Raw genomic sequence first — 16,944 nt, 5'->3', positions numbered from 1 at the left:
TCTAGGAAGTCTCAGCCATGTGGATGTCATCCCCCCCGCTCGAAATCGCTCTCAGGAGCAAGTCCCTTTCCGGCCACGCCGTTATTCGATCTTCTGACCGGAAACGCGTCCTCCTCTTCCCACTCGCAGCACCCCAAACTTTCACTCCAAAGAGCGCCCTCTGCTTGCATTCTTACGTCCACATTTTTTTGGCGGGAAAACGTCATCCTATATTTCCATATTTCTAACGGAGAGCGCCAAAAAATCCGTGGCGAGTCGCGTCGGTCGTCTGGGAGACGCGCGAGACTGATGGTTGCGGGGGCCGCGAAACGACATGTCGCACGTGGTTCGCTTCCGCCTCAATATTGCGAAAGTTACTCCCCCCCCCTCCCTGTAGTCTTAGCTTTGTTTCTCTGACGCCCCTGTTTCAGTCTAGATCATGTTTCAGACGACAAAAAATAGAACCGCGTGGCACACGCTTTAGGTCTCGAAAAGCATAAATTGTTGGGCGCGCGTACGTCGTTCATAATTCATCAGTGTAGATGGTTTATTATTAGACGCTCGTTTGTTAGTGAAGTGTCGTATGTTTTACGTATGGTATTTAATGGTATTAATCTTATACAATTTTAATTTAATATTTTTATTGAATTATAAATATTTTCAATTTAGTTGAAAGAAAGTGTGGTTTTGCAGTCTATATGCTAGTTGTAATTTATGGATTTTAAACGAATATTTTTGTTGAATTATAAATCTTATACAATTTAATTTAATACTTTTGTTGAATTATAAATTTTATACAATTTAATTTAATACTTTTGTTGAATTATAAATCTTTTACAATTTAATTTAATATTTTTGTTGAATTATAAATCTTATACAATTTAATTTAATATTTTTGTTGAATTATAAATATTATACAATTTAATTTAATATTTTTGTTGAATTATAAATCTTATACAATTTAATTTAATACTTTTGTTGAATTATAAATCTTATACAATTTAATTTAATACTTTTGTTGAATTATAAATCTTATACAATTTAATTTAATATTTTTGTTGAATTATAAATATTTTCAATTTAATTTAATACTTTTATTGAATTATAAATCTTATACAATTTAATTTAATACTTTTGTTGAATTATAAATCTTATACAATTTAATTTAACATTTTTGTTAAATTATAAATCTTATACAATTTAATTTAATATTTTTGTTGAATTATAAATCTTATACAATTTAATTTAATATTTTTGTTGAATTATAAATATTTTCAATTTAATTTAATACTTTTATTGAATTATAAATCTTATACAATTTAATTTAAGATTTTTGTTGAATTATAAATCTTTATACAATTTAATTTAAGATTTTTGTTGAATTATAAATCTTATATACAATTTAATTTAACATTTTTGTTAAATTATAAAAAGTTATTTTATTTTTAATTTATTTATATAAATCTTAAGATATTAGGATTGGATCTTTAAATCTCAAAATTTCATTTCATATTTTTAATTTATTTATATAAATTTAACATTTCTACCACCAGGTTTAAGTTCAAAAAAATATAGCAGATGATTTTCTTATTTAGTTCTTTATCCCTTAAAATTTAATTACTATTAAATAATTCAGATTGTCCAAATTCGTATTAGAATTGTTACAGAACAATGCACGTGACGGAAATTATTTTTTTTTAAATATTTTAATATAAATAATAATTTAATTGAAATCAGCCATTCGTGATATCTCGCAATAATGTGTTCCAATTTGAATTGTAAATTTTAGCTACATCTTTTTAACTAGCTTTAATTTTCCATTCATCGCTTAGACGTTTAACGAACAATTAGTTCATTGTTCTTTTGTCCAAATCTCTCCTATATAAGTCTCCTAATATTCCAGTAAAATATTTATTCGCTTCAAGAAACGCTGGCAATGAAATTACCGACGTGAAAAGGGTGTGAAATTCATTAGTATTGCAAAAAGAAGTAATTTCTCTTATATTCAAATTTATTCTATTGCCGTGACAAATGTGACGAAACAAAGGTTTTGATCGTCTTGTATTCTAGATTGTTTTAAATCACATTCTATTAATTTATATCTTCATACTCTTCCGAAGTAATAGTTAAGCAGCGGCGGCGATCGGAAAACATTTCTGTGGGGGCACGAGCAAATCATTTTTTATCCAAAAATCCATATACTTAAAACTTGAGCAAGAAAGTGTACAGCTCAAACTTTTTCTTACTAAATAAATATAAGTGTCCTTTCTAATAACTCATCCGTCAATGAATACATTGATAATTGGGTATTAGCCTAGCTGATTATTATTATTATTATTATTAAAAGTTAAGTCGATATCTTTCGAAAAATATCTGTGTACATGGATAGATAATTAAGCCTTTCTACGCCACATACTTTACAAAGGTATTTTAAGTAAAATAGGGTACACGACGGGTCGATTTTTTGTTTGGACGAATCTATATCGCAATCAATTATACGGTTATATCATCTTAATGCTACTCGCATTAATTTATTCTTTCATAATAAGGTGTGCCATTTTTTACGTTAGCTTTAAATAGAATATTTTTGGCCTCGAATTTCCCTAGGTTAGCTAATTTTTGGCCGGATTTCCCTTTTCTTTTTTTACCGTTTTTAGGGGTTAAAAATTCCCTAGATATGGGAAATTTCCCTCAATCTGGCATCACTGAATAGCAGTACTATTTTTCGGCACGTTCTCCCGACAGTAGGAATAAATGTTCATCTTTTTCGGTTTTCGTCCAGAAAACGTTTTTTCTTTTGTGTCTTTGGGATGGCCTTGACACTGAACGGCAGATGGCCACAAACTTTCTTCCACTTTTCTTCGGACGGTTGTTGTTCGTGAGACGTTTCTGGATCCCTCGAGGGTACGTGTCCACCTCTCCCACCCCGGCTTCTCCGTGTCAGGAGGACCATACCCCCCCGGGCGCGCCACCGTTAAAGGGGTTGCTGGCGGGGCTGGCTCTTCGGGTGGAACGGCCCAAAGGTCAAATCTAGCTCGGGTTCGCCCTTTTCAAAAGGATTTCTTTATGGCCCGAGAGAATATAAAAAACCCCTCGGTTTCCGGTATTTGTCTGTTACACGCTCCGGCGAGGTCAGAGGTGAATGTTACGGGCCGGAGCGTGCCACCTGCCCCCTAACGGCCATACCCATACACGACGCCTTGTCTACTATTGCCGCCTTTTTTAGAGTCCTTTTGCCCAATTGGGATTGCTAAGGAAAACGTCCGTAGCTCGAGCAATTTAGATTTTGCCTAATTGATTCTATTCTGAGGGTTTGTTTTTCATTTTACGTTTTGAGGTACTTATTATTTACAAAGTATAACTACTGTTCGTTCCACTAATTATTCGTTTAGTTTTTACAATTATTTTTTGCTATCTGATCTTCATTGTTGATTTTACACCTAAAATTGGTTTTGGTTTTGACTGCAATTCTTAAAATTTCGTTTTTAACTACAATATTTAGGACGAAATTTTTGTTTTAAATTGAAAGTAAAATTTAGGTTTTAAATTGAAAGTAAAATTTAGGTTTTAAATTGAAAGTAAAATTTAGGTTTTAAATTGAAAGTAAAATTTAGCTTTTAAATTGAAAGTAAAATTTAGGTTTTAAATTGAAAGTAAAATTTAAGATTTAAATTGAAAGTTAATATTTTGGTTTTAAATTGAAAGTTAATATTTTGGTTTTAAATTGAAAGTTAATATTTTGGTTTTAAATTGAAAGTTAATATTTTGGGTTTTAAATTGAAAGTTAATATTTTGGGTTTTAAATTGAAAGTTAATATTTTGGTTTTAAATTGAAAGTTAATATTTTGGTTTTAAATTGAAAGTTAATATTTTGGTTTTAAATTGAAAGTTAATATTTTGGTTTTAAATTGAAAGTTAATATTTTGGTTTTAAATTGAAAGTTAATATTTTGGTTTTAAATTGAAAGTTAATATTTTGGTTTTAAATTGAAAGTTAATATTTTGGTTTTAAATTGAAAGTTAATATTTTGGTTTTAAATTGAAAGTTAATATTTTGGTTTTAAATTGAAAGTTAATATTTTGGTTTTAAATTGAAAGTTAATATTTTGGTTTTAAATTGAAAGTTAATATTTTGGTTTTAAATTGAAAGTAAAAAGTTTTATTTTAAATTAAAAGTAAAAAGTTTTATTTTAAATTGAAAGTAAAAAGTTTTATTTTAAATTAAAAATAAAATTTAAAACGGTGTATTTTTACATTTTACGTCTATAAGCAACTTCAAATTTAAAACCTTTTTTTAACTTAAAAGTTTTGGAACTTAAAATCATAAATAAAAATTTTATGCTTGATAAAGAAACCCACATTTCAAAATTTGGTCACTCGCTTTAAATATGAAATGTATCATCACTTTCGCTTTTAAGCTTTTAGTCATCAGCATCCCCTCAATGGAAACCCCCGTCATTAGATTCGAAAGAGGCCCCTCTTCGCGACCGACTGGCTCGACGACGCCGGAGTTCGAGAACAATCAATTTTCCCCCTTATCCATCCATCGCCAGACCAAGGTCACGGCCACATCGTAATTAGGGATGGGGAGATAGCAAATGCGCGACATTTTTAAAGGTATCTTCTACTCTTTTAAATATCCTTTCACAGGTGTTTTAATTGTCCCCGGAGGCTCATCCTCATCCTCCTGTAAAGGGATGTCTAGCCCTTTCTGTTCAGAAATTGACACCCGAGGCTAAACACAACGCTTTCGACACCTGACCGGATGCGCTCACGTATTACAATATCCGTTTTAAAGTTTCTTATGACATTTAAATATCCTTTGTGGACATTAATTACGTATCGCTATTACATTCAAAGAATTTTATGTTCAGAAAATCACAGAAAAATTGTGCGAAATCGCTGAAACTTCGTTCATAAATGAACGGGTGTACGAGTGACCATCCCCTAAATATAAATTTGATTTTCGGGGTTGCGAGGTTGATACAGACATTAATTAATAAAATAATTGAATTGAAAAAATTGAAATTGAATTGAAAACTGAAGAGGGTTCAGAAAGTTTGCTCCAAAAAGTACCAAATTACATCAATAATTAAACTAATTCTTATTAAAGAATTAACTTTAATGCTTCTTTTAATTATAATCATATAGAACCAATTAAGTTTAAATTTCCTTCGTGAAATGAGTAACCTCTTCAAGAAAATAGTGGTAAAGTTAGCACTGGGTAAGACTTGGCGATATAATAAGATTAAACCTTAGTTAGTTTTTAATGAGGTTAACTTAAAACATTAGGTTCCCTTACACCGGGACGAATCGGGGAAATATCAGTTAACAAATCGGGGAAATATCAGATGAAAATCAAGGAAATATTTGGGGACAAATCGGGGAAATATCAGTTGAATATCAAGGAAATATCAGTGGACAAATCGGGGAAAGTGGACAAATTTGAAAATCAGGGAAATATTATCAGTTGCAAATAAGGGAAATATTATCAGTTAAATATTATCATTTAAAAATCAGTGAAATATTATCAGTTAAATATCATTTAAAAATCAGTGAAATATTATCAGTTAAAAATTAGGGAAATATTTTTAATTAAAATTAGGGAAATATTTTTAATTAAAATTATCGAAATATTTTTAATTAAAATTAGGGAAATATTTTTAATTAAAATTAGGGAAATATTTTTAATTAAAATTAGGGAAATATTTTTAATTAAAAATAAGGGAAATATTATCAGTTAAAAAGGCTTAGCGAGTTTGCAAGTTCAATATGCGTTAGTAATTATGAGGGAAAAGTAAAAACTTCGTTAGATTTGCATATTTAATAAAAATTGATATATATTTTTATTATATATTTTTAATTAAAACTTAGGGAAATATTTTTAATTAAAAATTAGGGAAATATTTTTAATTAAAATTAGGGAAATATTTTTAATTAAAAATTAGGGTAATTATTTTTAATTAAAAATTGGGGAAATCAGTTTGTCAATAATTGTATGGACCATGGGTTAGTTATATCAATGCTGATTGGTTAACTGACTGATTTCCAATTATCAAAATTTTCTACACAAGCCGAGAAATTTTAAGAAATGGTACAAAATCCGTGGTAAATAGGGAAAAATTAATTTGAACCCAAAACATTTTTGAAGATGAAAAGCTTATTAATTTACATATTTTGACTTAAATAAAAGTCAAGGAAATTTCAATCTGACTAAATTATGGAAACACTGATTGATTGGTTATTGTATTTTTTCAATATCGAAAATTAATATTCTTGCCCGAATAAATGATTTGGTTTGTACACGTAACCGTTCATGTTTCTGATAATATTTAAATATATACAATCGTATTTAATTTTAATAAATTGAATTTTTTTCTTTTGCAGAATTTGGTTCCTGAATGTGTCTTTTGCTCTGGAACACCCAAAATCGAACTAAACTAAACTAAACCGTGAAAAGAAAATAGTGTCGGTTATACAAATTATAAATTAATTAATATTAATAATAATAATAATATAAAAAATAATAGATGTTAGATTTTGACACAACGAACTCCTGCAGTTCGCGCATATTTGAGATCGGTAAATAACTAAATATATAATATAAATAGTAAATCGTTAGTTTCGCGTGACAGCACGCGCTCTGTGGTCGGTCATTTTTCGCACAGATTGCGCGTGTTCGAAAGTCATTTTTATTTAAAAAAAATCAAATCAATAATTCGAGAGAAATAACGTATTTCCTTAAATTTATATTTTTATAATATTTTCTTTAAGAAAGAAGAAAATGTTTTTTAAAACAAATTAATTTTAAGTAAAGGAACCTCCTCGTGAAGTTTTCAACGCTGATCTGTAAAATAATAACCGCGTTTTAATTTAATTTTCTTATTTAACTATATCATTTAACTTATTCAGATTCGTCGCTTAATTGTGTTCCATAACGTGGCGGTTTCAGATTAGTTCCAAATTGAAGACATGAGGAAAAAATTGTACTTAATAACGTACGTTTAGTAAAATTCCAGAATATTAAAACGCATTCGATTGTTATCTGTTTTGACGCAGCCAATGTGATAATTACGTGACCGGGCTACGATAGTTTTTGATCTATCCATAAATTAGCCTTTTAATTTTACATTGCGCCACATAGTGGCTGACGTTAGAAGTTCATTATCTGCTGGATTTTCGTCTGCAGACAATATTTTTAAATTCAGCAACTAATGAACTTCTCGTGTTCACAGCTAAGTGGCGCTATGTAAAATGGAAAGGTTAATTGGCATTTATATTAATACAAATAATAGAAAATATTGTAACATGTGCAAATTCCTTTCGCGCTGTTCTAAATTAAAAACATCAGTTTTTTTTCTGGCAGCTATGGTAAAAGGAAGGTTCGAAGAAAATCTGCTTGAAATTTGCATTATGTTTTAGCTGTGTAACTACGACTAATTTTTAGAATTTGGTAAATCGAACAGAGTAACAGTAACTTTAAAACTAACGAAGGCAACGTCAAAACGTGGATGCGTTCTTTTAAATTTACCTTAGTTCCGTGTGTATTGACATTCGTGTTAAAACAAATAAAAATTAGTTATTTAAAGTAATTATCTTAAATTTTCAAAAAATATTATAAAATTTATAATTTAAAGCCTCAATTTTTGTAATATAATTTGTGCAAAAAGCCTTTAAAAATTAAAGGTAATACCAATCTTTACATATATTTTGAAGTTATCTAATACCTTAATTAAGGTAGCATTTCCGTACTTATAAATATGTTTAATACAACATAGAAAATTCAAGCAATTGGAAAAGTAATCATTATGTGAAAACCAATATATCGTAAACCTGATTTGTGAATAATACGTAAGTTAGTAAACTTCTGAATAATGAGAAAAAATTAAAACCTCTAAACGTTTATTTCCCTGTATATAGTGTAGATATAAAAGAATTCTAAAAATATTAACATATTTATTTAAATGATTGAAAATAGTGTATTCAGATAATAATTTTCGAGTATCAGCTAATAATTGATCTCATCGTAACTTGCAAAATGAAAATGGAAAAGGGATTACGTAATTGAATGCCTTCCTTCGTCAGTTGTGTGTTCTGGAATTGACTCATGATATTAATAACAAAAATGACGTCATTGTAGTCTCTTTTTCTGTATGTAATTTGATTATCATTGTCACGAAATGTTGTGCTTTTTATTACTTCGGTGTTGATTTGATTCTGTTTCTCTCCAGTCATTATGAAACAAAAACTACTCAAAATAAAAAATAAAAATTAACTTTGAATTCGTGTCTCAATATTTCTTTGGCTAAAATTAAAGATCATGACCAATTTTTTGTATGTTCATGGTAACGTTTAATAGCATTGACAAAATATCCCTTAATGTGTTATATATCATGACATCCCTGAATATTTTCAATACGTCCCCGGTTATTAATCATAACGTCCCTTTATATTTCCAATACGTCCCCAGTTATTTATTATAAAGTCCCTTGATATTTTTAAAACGTCCCCGAATATTTTCAATACGTCCCCGGTTATTTATCATAACGTCCCTTGATATTTATTATAACGTCCACTAATATTTTCAATACGTCCCCTGTTATTTATCATAACGTCCCTTGATATTGATTATAACGTCTCTTGATATTTTCAGTACGTCCCCGGTTATTTATCATAACGTCCCTTGATATTTATTATAACGTCCACTAATATTTTCAATACGTCCCCTGTTATTTATCATAACGTCCCTTGATATTTATTATAACGTCTCTTGATATTTTCAGTACGTCCCCGGTTATTTATCATAACGTCCCTTGATATATTTAAAACGTCCCCGAATATTTTCAATACGTCCCCTGTTATTTATCATAACGTCCCTTGATATTTATCAAAACGTCCCTTGATATTTATTATAACGTTTCTGAATATATTCAATACGTCCCCGGTTATTTATCACAACGTCCGTTGATATTTATTATAACGTCTCTGAATATATTCAATACTTCCCCGGTTATTTATCATAACGTCCCTTGATATTTTTAAAACATCCACGAATATTTTCAATCCGTCCCCTGTTATTTATCATAACGACCCTTGATATTTATTATATCGTATCTTGATATTTTCAGTACGTCCCCGGTTATTTATCATAACGTCCTTTGATATTTTTAAAACATCCACGAATATTTTCAATACGTCCCCTGTTATTTATCATAACGTCCCCTGTTATTTATCATAACGTCCCTTGATATTTATTATAACGTCTCTGGTTATTTTCAGTACGTCCCCGGTTATTTATCATAACGTCACTTGTTATTTTCAAAACGTCCCTTTATATTTCCAAAACGTCCCCGGTTATTTATCAAAACGTCCCTTGATATTTATTATAACGTTTCTGAATATATTCAATACGTCCCCGGTTATTTATCACAACGTCCGTTGATATTTATTATATCGTCTCTGAATATATTCAATACTTCCCCGGTTATTTATCATAACGTCCCTTGATATTTTTAAAACATCCACGAATATTTTCAATCCGTCCCCTGTTATTTATCATAACGAGCCTTGATATTTATTATATCGTATCTTGATATTTATCATAACGTCCCTTGATATTTAATATAACGTCTCTGGATATTTTCAGTACGTTCCCGGTTATTTATCATAACGTCCCTTGATATTTTTAAAAACGTCTCCGAATATTTTCAATACGTCCCCGAATATTTTCAATACGTCCCGGGTTATTTATCATAACGTCCCCTGATATTTATTATAACATCTCTGGATATTTTTCACATAGTCCCTAGATATTTTTAAAACGTCCCTGGATATTTTCAATACGTCCCCGGTTATTTATCATAATGTCCCTTGATATGTTTAAAACGTCCCTGGATATTTTCAATACGTCCCGGTTATTTATCATACTGTTCCTTGATATTTTGAAAGCGTCCCTGGATATTTTCAATACGTCCCCGGTTTTTTATCATACTGTTCCTTGATATTTTGAAAGCGTCCCTGGATATTTTCAATACGTCCCCGGTTTTTTATCATAACGTCCCTTGATATTTATTATAACATCCCTGGATATTTTTCACTTAGTCCCTCGATATTTTTCTTATAGTCCCTCGATATTTCCAATACATCGCTGGATATTCTTATCACGTCCCTGGATATTATTAATCTACAGGAATTTCTCCCAAATTATGGAGCCATACGCAAAGCAAACTCCAAAATATTAGATTTTAGATAATAGGTCTATTCGGACGTTTCCTTAAAACGCACGGAGAAGCTAGGGTAACCTAGGAGGGTCAAATAACCCTCCTAGGTGAGCATTTTTACTGTCCGAACGCTCGGCGAAAAGACGGACGAAAAAACCGGAGGCGGACCTCGAAGATGTTCGCCTCCGGTTTTCTGATCACCTAGGGGGGTGAGATACCAATAATTGACGGATTACGGGAAGTCCAGTTCCGAGAACTTATGCACATGCGAACGCTTTATGGTACCTTCTTTGAGTAAATCTGATTTAATCATGATTAAAGATTAGATCGTGATTAAAATGATTGAACTGTTTCGAATAATTTAATCGTCATTATTTTTATTAGATCTTGATCTTAATTAATTGAATGATTAAATCGTGATTATTTTGATTAGATCTTGATCTTGATTGAATGATTAAATCGTGATTATTTTGATTAGATCTTGATCTTGATTGAATGATTAAATAGCGATTATCTTGATTTAATTAGTTTACTTTGATTATATAACGCATCCAAACCTGCCCTTTTTTAATTATAATAAAATGGTAATAAATAATACATTATTATCTTTCAATAGTGAATCTATTGACATAAGCAATGGCTCCAGGGAAGTCCACTTCCTTGATCAACGACGCACCCCTCATATGATTAAATCCAATTTATTCATGATTATATTGATTACATCCGTTTTAATCATGATTATATTGATTAAATCCGAATTAATCATGATAATATTGATTAAATCCGATTTAATCACGATTAAAGATAATATCGTGATTAGAGCACCAGAAAATCGAAATAGCTGTGTGTTGTAAAATCGGTGCAGAAAAAGAACGTGCGAACGGTTTCCGGAGTTTCAAAATTCTGGGAAAACGGAGAGAAAAATTCCTCGTCCGAACGGTCACCGCTATTCACCTGGGAGGGTGAGCTAACCCCCCCTAGGTTACCCTAGCTTCTCCGTGCGAACATGGTAATTATCGGCAACACTTTGGATGGCTTCTTTAAGTTTTTGAGTGAAGCTGAGTACACGACGATGCTATTCGATGGTTGGACAAAAGTACTGCTAGACTCTGTTTTAACCTTACTATTCCATCAATGTACTACCATGGTAAATGTTTAATTCCGTTGAAATTTTGTATGTCTGCATGGATATGTTTAATATATTCATAAATAATCATTACTATAATGTATAGTTTATACACGGTCCGAAACGTTATGTAAAAATGTCAAGGCTTAAAGTTGATTGAACTAGTTACGTTAACTACCAACAATCATCAGGAATGATAGTTCCAAAAATTAAACTGACTTATAAAAATACAAAAAAGGTATACTACCATTTCATGAACATTTGAGATAAATTCGCCATCTTTTTAAATACGACTGTCACAAGAATGTATATATTTAGATTTAGAGATAATGACTGTTGAGACAGTGTGTCAGAATTTATAGCCCGGTGTACCTAGTAACAGAGACCATACCACCGGAGGCCGATCATCATAGTGCCCTACGCCAGCGTCCACCTAGCCCGGACAGGTGACAAATCCAGCATGGGTAGCAGAACCCCACTACTGATGGTCGCACTTTTGACGCAAGCCACTCAACCCCGCAGAAGGTGCAGCAATGGGTGGACCAATCCCCACTTCGCACACAGCAGTGGGATTAAGAGTGGATGCTATAGCAACTCCAGCCGACACCCTACCTACGTAGGTAAGGAGTCAAACTCTTTGGAGAGAGCTCCTAAAGGAGAACGACGAGCACACAGCAGCCCAAGTAACCCAGCACAGCTGGATCCGGAGATCCCGGTGGGCCCCAAAAGGCCGGGACACAGGACCGCCGTGCCCGCATATGGAGGCTCGCCGCCCCACAGCAGGCTACCCAATCCGCCAAGGCGGCCAGTTTGCCTGGACCCTCTCTGTTAGCCTGAACCGTAGGTCAGTATCCAGCCCAAACCTGACGGAAGTCGGAGGTGGAGATAGGACCATTTGATCAGAGCTAACATCTCCCAGTGCGCCACCGCCCTTATGGGTTACACCAGTTATTGCACACTCTAACCCATTTAGTGCCATGACTGTTGAGACAGCGGACATTATGTGGTCCAATTTCCCACAGGCACGAAAATCGTCATAAACAGCCACTCTCCCGAAGTAGAAATAAATACAGGGTTGCCACACGACAATGAAAACAGGGAAATCCAGGGAGTTTAAAATGGACCTAAAAAGTCAGGCAGGTAATTTTAAGAATTTGTAAAAAGTCAGGGAATTAAATTAAACAAATTCTATGATAATCATTTATATCCTTGAAAGTTGACCTAATTTTTTTTCAACATTGCAATAACCTTTTTACTGAAATATTTCATTGTTTGGCAGGCCAGGAACGTTTAACTGTCCCCGGTTGTAGTTTTCACGGCGTCGATTTTGTGAAAATTGGTGCCGCCATACTTAATATCAGAAAATATATATAAAAAAAACGAAATTTCACAAATTGTTTCTATCGAACAATTTCAGAAAATCCAACTGTGCGTAAAAAACAAAACAGAAGCCAACGGCACAGACACTGTGTCGCTAGGAAAATTTCAACTCTAAAAAAATCCTTGACCTTGGTTTTCTGTTCCGAGGGGCTGAGCACTCCGCGTAATCGGTGTACAGAGCCGTACCTTTGACTGTACTAATGGGATTACGCGTAATCTTCAAAGTCCCTGCCTTTGGCAGTGCTAATCTAAGCGTAATCCGATGTACAGACTTTCTAAGAGTGGTTAGCCCCTCGTTCTGTTCTTACGCGTCTCAAGACTGCCAAAATAAAAGCAATGAAAAAATAAGAAATAACAGAAGCTGCAGCTGTAAAAAAAATGCAATTCACTTGTCAACACACTCCCACGAAACGCTGCTTTTAATGCTTCTGATTGAATGACGAGTATTAAATACAAATTTAAAAATTCATTAAATGTCAAATTCAAGTTTCCTGGATACTTTCGATTTAATAGTAAAAAATTAACAAAAGTAAAACGAAATGATTTTTGTAGAAAAACCAATGAATAATAACCATAACTGTAAGTAATAATATTAAATTTAAAAACAATCTTTAACAGTAGCAAATAGAAAAAACGAAAACGTTATCACTATATTAATCATAATCGGCCGTATTCTGCATGCCCCCCGCAAGTAAGAAGGGGAACGCCTTCTTATTTCGGCGCTACCATTCGTCGAGAGCTCACTGATTTCCCTCTTCTTCCCCTCTTGCTTGGCCAATTGAACGGCTGCAGTGACGTCACTAATATGACGTGACTCTTGATGACCCATGTTCCGCAAATAACGTTAAAACGCCCTCTACTCCAAAATTAAGCGTACAGTGTCATCTAGTGTTATTTAAGGGAAGATAATTTGCAATGCCATCTATTTTTCATTTTTTATTCAAAACTTCTGTAATGCCATCTTCTTACAAACCAAAAAGTAATAGCCCTAAAACAATGCCATCTACTTTATATTTCATTAACTTTAGAACACCAGTAATAATAATTAAAAATAGCCTTTCATAGTAATCTGAATCTTATTTGAAATTAAAACAGAATAAAAATAATTATGTTTTACAATATTTTTATTACATATTTAGCTTTAGTGTACAATTTATTGAATAAAATTTACATAAAAGTACTGCCAACTTTGACCACACAGTTGCTTGAGAAAAACGAAAGAAGAGCTTCATGAAGTTACTAATAAGTGACGAATATTCTTTAGTTCGTTTACTTTATGGAATTAAATTCTAGCAAGAAATATGAACCTGTAGGCCATATTAAATTATGCACCTATAAGCCAATCGAAATAGGAATCTGTAGGAGTAGCGAACTAGTGATTGTATTATCAGTAGCTACTAAGCGGCTGGAGCTCAGTTCCAACAGCCAAATGTAGGCGGTGATAATTACACCTTTTATGGTGCTATAATTGACTGTTTTCAAATAGGGATGGCTCTTAAATCCATTTATGGAAATAACTGCTCACCCATTCGCCATCCCTACAGGTTGTTTCTCCCAATCACAAAAATAAATGAAGTTTTTTAGTATTGTTTGGAAAATGTGTAGAAATTTGTGAAATAAATATTTGACTCAATTCGGTTTTGTGAAATATTTTCGTAAGCACTAAGCAATTGTTTAAAAATGGGCGATGAAGACTCTTGATATACTGCGGAGGAAGTGAGAGCCTCTATTTCCCCTCTTTATTAACCCAAATGTGAAGGGCTACAGAGGCATAAAAGCAGTGCTCATAACAATAAGCAGAATAATCGATGGGAAACAGTTGCACTCGTGGTTAATCTGCTTTGCTAGCTCCCAAAATTTCCTCATCTGATTTTAAAATAATGGAACAACCTAAAAACTGATGCAAGAAATAACAATACTGGTGGCGATAATATCCAGACATACTTATAAATGAACCACTTAAAAGAAAACACTTGTACATATTATTGCATAAGTGTCGTACGGAGGAGTACCTTGTAGTATTTACATCTGAATAGGGGCTTTCTGTGAAAAATCTGCAATATAAAGCGTGGTAATGATGCGAGGAGATAATTGTTAATAATAATCAGCCTTTTCAATCTGACTGCATCCAGAGAGAGTGAGACGTTCGGAAGATTAATGATGCTTCTGGAGTAGGGAAATTTTTTTAAGTAAAAAGCAATTGTGATAAAATAAATATTATCTTTAAGTATAATGCTAATGAATTAACTGAGCTTACAGTGCGCTTGATTGAAAAATATTCTTGCCAATTGTAACAGGACGGGGGAAATTTTTCAAAGTTCGAATAATTATGCAAGAGACCGCAGGATAAAATTATATTCCATCGACACATCGGCCCTAACAGTAAATAAAAAAAAACATTACAGTAAATATCATTCGTATTGACGTATTTTTAAGCCCCAGCCTTGGTGGGTTAGGACACTACTAAGCCAACGTGCAAAGATATCACCCAAATATACATGCGAATGTGTATTATTGATGTGCGCAGAGTTCATTCGGTAGTATGCATCTGCAAATAAAACTATTTGTATTTCCAAATTAATAATGTAATCATAATTTACAAAGAATATTGTACCATTATCTCTTCAATTTTATAATTTTGTACCGGAAAGCCGCATGTGTTGATGAGCGTTACTGAACGTAGCCCAGTTTCGTGGTTACTAGACAAAACACGTTGAAAAGAGCCTTAACTGTAAAAATAACGCCAATTAAAACCTTATGTTCAACGATTGTAACGTACATATGAAATACAGGGGGGGCTATTCTGTAAACATTCGAACGGGAATTCGATTTCGATACCCTATACCATGTCGAGATCGACTTCGACAATTTGTATTGATTTATGCTTATTCGAAATCTTTACCGAATACCATTCGTCGAGATCTCGAAGTTCGAAATCTTTACCGAATACCATTCGTCGAGATCTCGAAGTTCGAAATCTAGTTTTCGATCGAAAATTGGATTTAGAATATTTACAGAATAGGCCCCCTGCTTCTCCAATGATGCGCTTAGCTCAACATTCTCAATTCCATGCTACCTTCGTTAAAAATTTCTACTTCTTCCGCTAAGCCTATCGCTTCAATTCCCACGACAGCAGCAATAACTCCTATTGCAGTTTCGGCAAAATTAACTCTACAAATGATATTAAAAATGCCGGAAAATTTTAACCGGAAGTTAGGAATTCAAAACAAGTAATACGTCACACTAAAGCAGCCCTTCAATTGGCCAAGCAAGAGGGGAAGAAGAGGGAAATCAGTGAGCTCTCGTCGAATGGTAGGGCTGAAGCAAGTAGGCGTTTCCCTTCTTACTTGCGGGGTCATGCAGAATACGGCCGAATAAAACACAACATCACGGTATTAATTTTAAATGTTTAATTTCTGATCCATGGTAAATTTTAAACTTATAAAATAAAAATATCAAAGGAACTGCTACGGCCGGGAGTAGTGGCTCACTCCTGTAATCCCAGGCGTCCGGGAGGCAGAGTTTGTGGATGGCCGTGTGAGGACGACCACCAATCCCCCAACGGGTGGTCGGAATACTTCCCCACCCCTGTCCCCACGTATCCCCCCGTTGGCGTGGCCGTTACACATATCTCGCCCTGATTAATCAGTTATTGTGTGTTGGTGTCTAAGGCCTTGGGTCGACACCGATGTGTGGATGTCAAAAAAAAAGGAACTGCTACTTCATGGTTAAAAATATTTATTTATTTATTTTCTTGGAGCTTTCGGAGCGAGGTCCTTCGCCAGCCGTTAACTCGTTACTAATGAACATTATACAAATTTAAACATCACGGTATTAAGTAACAACTTAACCATTGTTTGATAACATTATCAAAAAAGGAACGCATCCCACAGATGAGGATCAAATTCACATACTCGGCATTTCTCGGCTGTACTGCTGTATAAGTACCGCGCGCTAACCACGGGATTGTATCAGCTTGATAACTGTATTTTGTACGACAAGAAGCAAAGGTAACATAATGAAAAATGTACTCTTCCCCAGGTGAGGCTCGAACTCACAACCTGAGACCTCGGTATTCCTCGCAGGGTTTAAAAAAACCCGGGTTTTTTTTTAAATACCCAGCCCCGTGGGGTTTTTAGGGTTTTTTCGGGTTTTATTGGGTATTTATGGGTTTTATTGGGTTTTTTATTTTAAAAATATTAAATATATTATGTTTATTAAATATATTGTTTATTAAATA

At 33.0% G+C, this 16,944-nt stretch overlaps 1 protein-coding gene across 1 annotated transcript in view; it reads left to right on the top strand.

Moving 5' to 3' along the window:
• The window catches only part of LOC149957552 (uncharacterized), a 33,755-nt gene extending 25,495 nt beyond the window's left edge, over positions 1 to 8,260 (top strand). The window contains exon 3 of the mRNA XM_090164833.1: positions 6,366 to 8,260. The gene's annotated coding sequence lies outside the window, so the exon portion shown is untranslated. The remainder of the gene's footprint in view (positions 1 to 6,365) is intronic.
• Positions 8,261 to 16,944: the final 8,684 nt, after the last annotated feature.

The sequence above is a fragment of the Leiobunum rupestre genome, chromosome 2 (genome assembly GCF_980474605.1).
Source record: "Leiobunum rupestre chromosome 2, qqLeiRupe1.1.hap1, whole genome shotgun sequence".
NCBI classification, from domain to species: Eukaryota; Metazoa; Arthropoda; class Arachnida; order Opiliones; family Sclerosomatidae; genus Leiobunum; species Leiobunum rupestre.
Note: the sequence above shows the minus strand (reverse complement) of the source record. Positions and strands in the feature narration are given on the sequence as shown.